General features: G+C 44.6%; 1 pseudogene; it reads right to left on the reverse strand.

Moving 5' to 3' along the window:
• Positions 1-2,071: 2,071 nt before the first annotated feature.
• LOC105528986 overlaps positions 2,072-6,023 on the reverse strand; it is a 16,701-nt pseudogene continuing 12,749 nt past the window's right edge.

Genomic DNA, 6,023 nt, shown 5'->3' on the forward strand with positions numbered 1-6,023 from the left:
TACATGGGAGAATTCAGGACGTCACTAGTGGACACGTAAATACGGAGATGCCTGTTGGATGTCCCAGCAGAGAGTTGAGACAACTGGACACAGAATTCTAGAAATTAGGAGAGAAGTCTACAAGGGATGGAGACATAAAGGTGGAGTTTAAAGCCATGAGATGAAATGATAAAGAAAGGCAGTGGCTGGGCGTGGTGGCTCAAGCCTGTAATCCCAGCACTTTGGGAGGCCGAGGTGGGTGGATCATGAGGTCAGGAGTTTGAGACCAGCGTGACCAACATGGAGAATCCATCTCTACTAAATATACAAAAGTAACCAGGTGTGGTAGCACATGCCTGTAATCCCAGCTACTTGGGAGATTGAGGCAGAAGAATCGTTTGAACCTGGGAGGTGGAGGTTGCCATGAGCTGAGATCACGTCATTGCACTCAAGCCTGGACAACAAGAGCGAAACTCCGTCTCAAAAAAATGGTTGGAGAACTAAGCCATGGGTCACTCCCACATTCAGAAAACAGTGAGTCAGGACATACCGGCACAGAAAAATGGTAAGAGATGAAGATGACATCAAGAAAATTAAAGAGCAGGAACAGATCCTTTCCGGTCAATACTGAGTAGAAAGCACGGGGCTTGAGATAGGTGGGTGAACTTGTTACAAATATCTTCCCATCATCAAGACAGGAAACAACAAACTGTTTTTATTGCTCTCATGCTCAACACAGAATACTTTACTTCTGGTCAAGAAAAGGTGTGGTTTTCCCTACACTGACAAGTTCCTTGCAGACTTCCACCTGAGAATCCTAAAATTTAGCTCCATTCTTACACTATCTACAAGGAGATAGTGTCAGATACCATAGGTGAAAAGTTCAGTCCCATAAGACTACCCTTCACCTTAGAAGCTGTACATAAGTAGTAGTTGTCACCTCTACTTCTGACTGACCAGACAAACATCATGGTTCCCAAATCCCCTCCTGCATTCAATTAATTTTCTAGAACTGCTATTCCATCTCGCTGTTTATCTGCAACCTTCGTAATATCCTTTAAAACAAATGAGTAAATCCATGTAAAACGTTTCTGAGTTCTGTGAGCTGCTCTGGCAAATTAATAAATACTGAAGATTGGGTCATGGGAATCCTCAATTTATACCCAGTAGCTTAGAAGTTCAGGTTCCAACCTGGGACTTGTAACTGACATCTGAAGTGTTGAAGTCTTGCGGACTGAGCCTTTAATCTGTGGGATCTGATCCAGGTAGAGCTGTCAGAAATGAGGTAAACTATGGGACACGGAGTTGGTGTCTGATAGAGAACTGCTTGTTAGTGGGGAGAAATCCCCACACATTCGGTGACCACAGGTGAAGTATTCTGGGTTCAGTGTTTACTATCGTGTTGAGTTTCAGAGGAGGAAAGACTAAATAAAGCGTTTTTCCTCTGGATGAGCACATTTTCCAGCGGGTACAATTTGGAACGAAAAAACACTGTCAAAAGTCAGGCCCCGTCAACTCCCTCAAAGCGGGGTAAGGAATGCGGTGACTGTGAAGGGGAAACCTGGGGAACAGAAGGGCCCAGCCCAAGGAGGACAAGGGTTGGGGTGGATTAGGAGAGGGATGGGGTTTCCAAAACCCCGGGCCGGGCAGAGGACACGGCGCTGATGCATTCGGACTGCGGGGCTGAGCTCCAAGGGACCAGAAGGGCGAGACTTGGAGGACCCAGAGGACATGAATCCACCTCGTGGGTGAGGGCTTTTACATGACGCGGGACCGAAGAAGTGGTCAGTAAAGGGTAAGCAGGTAAACGGGACAAAAAGCGTCTATGTGGCCTGAAGGCAGAGAACCCGGGGGGCAGGACCAGCAGCGTCCGGGCGATTTAACCTCCGAATTTCTTGGCGACATATTAATTTACCTAGGGTGGAGGGAAAGGCGGAAGGACTTTAAGGTCCGTAGGAACCCCGCCACCAACACTGAGTACAGAAGCGCTGGAAGCGGATCTAATCTAGAGAAAGAGAAACTCAGCCAATGCTGTAAGACTGTCACCCCAAGCGAGCGACTTCCGGGTCTTCAGGAAACTGGGCTTGCGAGTTCACGCCCCACGATTCACTTCCTGGTTTGCAGGAAACGGTGCGCAGCGGAAGCCAGGGCTGGGCGAGGCACCGAAGAAGTGAGGATGGGGCGAGGAGGAGCGGTGAGCCGCGGGGTCTGCGCTTCCTTCTGCCTCTCTGGGCGCGCCTGTTTTCCAGGTTTTTAAGCAAAGACCATATCGGTGACCAGCAGCCAAGCGGTCTGGGAACTGGGATCGCTATGAGAGGGTCAAAGTAGGGACAGTGATTGGACCTAAGATAGCTCCTGCAATTAAAGTTAATTTTAGTATTTTAATGTAAAAGCCCTGGAATTTTCTGGGACAGGGATGCGAACTAGAATGTGAAATGCAAAGCCCTGCGTGAGTGGAACATACAAATTGATGCTGGCTCCCACAGAACAGTAGAAATCCTCTCCTTTTCTATTCTCTCTACATTCTGGAGTATGAGGATCAACCCTGTGCTCAGCTCCTGAGAATTTCCCAGGGACAATGCCTTGGGCATGGACGGCTAAGGCCAGGGATAAGTTAGGTCCCCAACTGTTGCTTTTAAAATGGAAAGCTAAAACTTTTAGATGATAGATATAAATGACTCTTAAACTTTTAAACAATAGATATAAATAGCTCTCCCTTATACCTGTTACTCTATTCCAAACTTCAGATGAATTAACCTCAAACACCTCTGAGATAAACTTTATTGACATCATAATGTCAATAATTTCTATATGTAGAGTGAATTTCAAATTTACATGCACTCTGAATGTAAACAGAAAAGATGCTTTTTGGCTGGGTGTGTTGGCTCATGGTTCTAATCCTGTAGCAGGACGAGTCACAGACAAAACTCCTCAGACACTGGATGAAAAATGGAAGAGGTTTTTATTTGGCTGGGAGCGTCAGCAGACTCGCATCTTAAGAGCTGAGCTCCCCGAAAAAGATATTCCTAGCCCTTTTAAGGGCTTACAACTCTAAGGGGTCCACTTGAAAGGGTCGTGATAGATCAAGTAAGCGTGAGGAATGTGACTGGGGGCTACATACATCAGCGAACAGAACAAAAAGTTTTACAGTGCTTTCTCATATGTCTGAAATTTACAGATAACACAAGTAGTTTTGGTCAGGGGTTAACATTAGTATTATTTTAACCACCAGGGCCAGGTAGTGGCACCAAGGTCATCTAGCTATTTATCTTACTTCTGTTTCTTTCCAACTTTTTGCTTTCTCCCTTTTCTCCTGTCTTATAAACTAGGGAAAGGGGGAGGTGGCAGAGAAGCTGGGAAGGACAACAGGAAAAGTGGTGGTCTCATTCCAATCCTAGCACTTTGGGAGGCTGAGATGGGAGGATCTCTTGAGGCTAAATGCTCAAGACTAGCCTGGGCAACAGAGCGAGTCCGTCTCTCTTAAAAATTACACACACAGCTGGGCACAGTGGCTCACACCTGTAATCCTGGCACTTTGCGAGGCCAAGTCGAGCAGATCACCTGAGGTTGGGAGTTCGAGACCAGCCTGACCAACATGGAGAAATCCTGTGTCTTCTAAAAATACAAAATTAGCTGGGCTTTGTGGCACATGCCTGTAATCCCAGTTACTCGGGAGGCTGAGGCAGGAGAATGGCTTGAACCTGGGAGTTGGAGGTTGTGGAGAGCAGAAATCGGGCCATTGCCCTCCAGCCTGGGCAACAAGAGTGAAATTCCATCTCCAAACAAAACAAAACAAAAAAACAAAAACAAAAAACACACAAAAAAACCAAAAACACACTTTTTGTTTTTTTTTTAAGTTGCTGAAGGGGTGTCATTTCTTGAATTAAATAATGCAGGATTTTTAAAAAATGTGTAACTGATTTACATTTGATTTTTAGGAGACACTGTTTACATCAGCTCACTACAAAGTAGATTTACATACAACTATTGCAGAAAAAGAAAGTTTCTTTGTGATCCAAACACAAAGAAATATTTTTCATGATCTTTTCCTTGATCATAAAAAAAAATGCAGTACTTTTAGAAGGTAAAGCTAGTACTTTACAGAAGTGCAAAACACCAAAACACTTTAAGCAAAAACTCCTTGTTTTTAAGAAAAAGGTATGACTTCTCGTTTTCTGTTCTTGGCATAAATTTTAATTCTTTCCAGTAGAACCAAAACCTCCTGAACCCCTTTTGGTGTCATCCAAAGCTTGAACTTCTTCTATTTCTGGATAGAACATCCGTTCACAAATGAGCTGTGCAATTCGATCACGTTATTTGACTTCAAACTTTTCTTTGCCAAAATTAAAGACTACAACACCAATATTTCCTCTATAATCTTCATCTGTGACACCAGCTCCTACATCTACAACGTGTTTTGCAGCCAAGCCAGACCATGGAGCTACTCTTCCATAATACCGAGAAGAAAGTGCTATCTGAATGTCCATTTTCACAAGAGCCTTCTCCATAGGTGGTATTGTGTAACCATAGGCACTGTACAGGTCATAGCGCGCATGCCCGAGAGCCAGGCAAAGCGGAGCTGCATGCTGCCCTCCTCTGCGGACTGGGCCCCCGTGCTGGGTGAAAGGGCGGGTCTTAGCTCCAGGCAGCCTCTGCTTAGGACAGCCGCCGGGGCGTCCAGTGCTGTACTGGGTGGATGAGGGGTGGGCCCGGGGGCCCTGCGGCCTCGGCCCCTTGCCGTGAGCCTCACGCGTTTTGCATCACCAAGCAAAGTAGAGAGGGAAGGAAATGCTAGCAGAGCGCGGGGCAAGGGCAGAGGGACTCATTTCCCCCAAAGTTTGGGCTGGTTGGCTCCTCGGCACCTCCGGACATGTGCCAGGCTTCCACCCTGAAGACGCGCACGTCCCAGGCCAGAAGTGAAAAATCTCTGGGTAGAAAATTATAAACAGTGATGAAAGAAGTGGAAAGGTTACACAAAAAGTAAAGACATCTCATCTTGATGGGTGGGAAAAATTAATATTGTGTATATGATCACACTACCAAACGCAATGTACAGCTTCAATACATTCTCTTTCAAAATATCCAAAGACATTATTCACAGAAATAGAAAAAAAAGAATCCTATGGCTGGGTGCGGTAGCTTATGCCCGTAATTCCAGCACTTTGGGACGCCAAGATGGGTGGATCGCCTGGCTCGGGAATTTGAGACCAGCCTGGGCAACAATGCAAAACCCAACCCTACAAAAAATACAAAAATTAACCAGGTGCAGTGGTGTGCACCCGAGGTCCTAGCTACTCAGGAGACTGAGGTAGGTGAATCGCTTGAGCCTGGGAGGTAGAGATTGCAGTGAGCTGAAATCGCTCTATGGCACTCCAACCCTGGCAATACAGAGAGACCACGACTCAAAAAACAACAACAAAAAAATCCTAAAATTCATAGGGAACTACAGAAGATCCAAAAAAGCCAAAGCAGTTTTGAGCAAAATGAACCAACCTGAGGGATATTACATACCTGACTTCAAAATATACTAGAAAGTAATGGTATCCAAAACAGCTTGTTACTGGGATAAAAATAGACACATAGACTAACTGAACAGAACAGAGAACAAAGAAATAAACCCACATCTTTGCAGCCAGCTGATTTTTGACAAAGAACATGCATTGGGAAAAACGACAGTCTCTTCAAAAAATTGTGCTGGAAAACTGGATATCCATATGCAGAAAAATAAAACTAGACCCCTATTTCTCACCATACACAAAAATAAAATCAGAATGGATTTGACATAAATGGAAGATCTGAAATTATAAAACTATAAGAAACAATAGGAAAACTCTTCAGGGCATTGATCTGCGCAAAGATGTCTTAGGTAACACCTCAAAAACACAGGCAACAAGGGCAAAAATAGACAAAATGGATTATGTCAAACTAAAAAGATTCTGCACAGAACAGGAAACAGTCAAGATAGTGAAGAGACAAGTGACAGAATTGGAGAAAATATTTACAATCTATCCTTTTGACAAGGGATTAATAAACGGAATATATAA

The sequence above is a fragment of the Mandrillus leucophaeus genome, unplaced genomic scaffold, assembly GCF_000951045.1.
Source record: "Mandrillus leucophaeus isolate KB7577 unplaced genomic scaffold, Mleu.le_1.0 Scaffold74, whole genome shotgun sequence".
NCBI classification, from domain to species: domain Eukaryota; kingdom Metazoa; phylum Chordata; class Mammalia; order Primates; family Cercopithecidae; genus Mandrillus; species Mandrillus leucophaeus.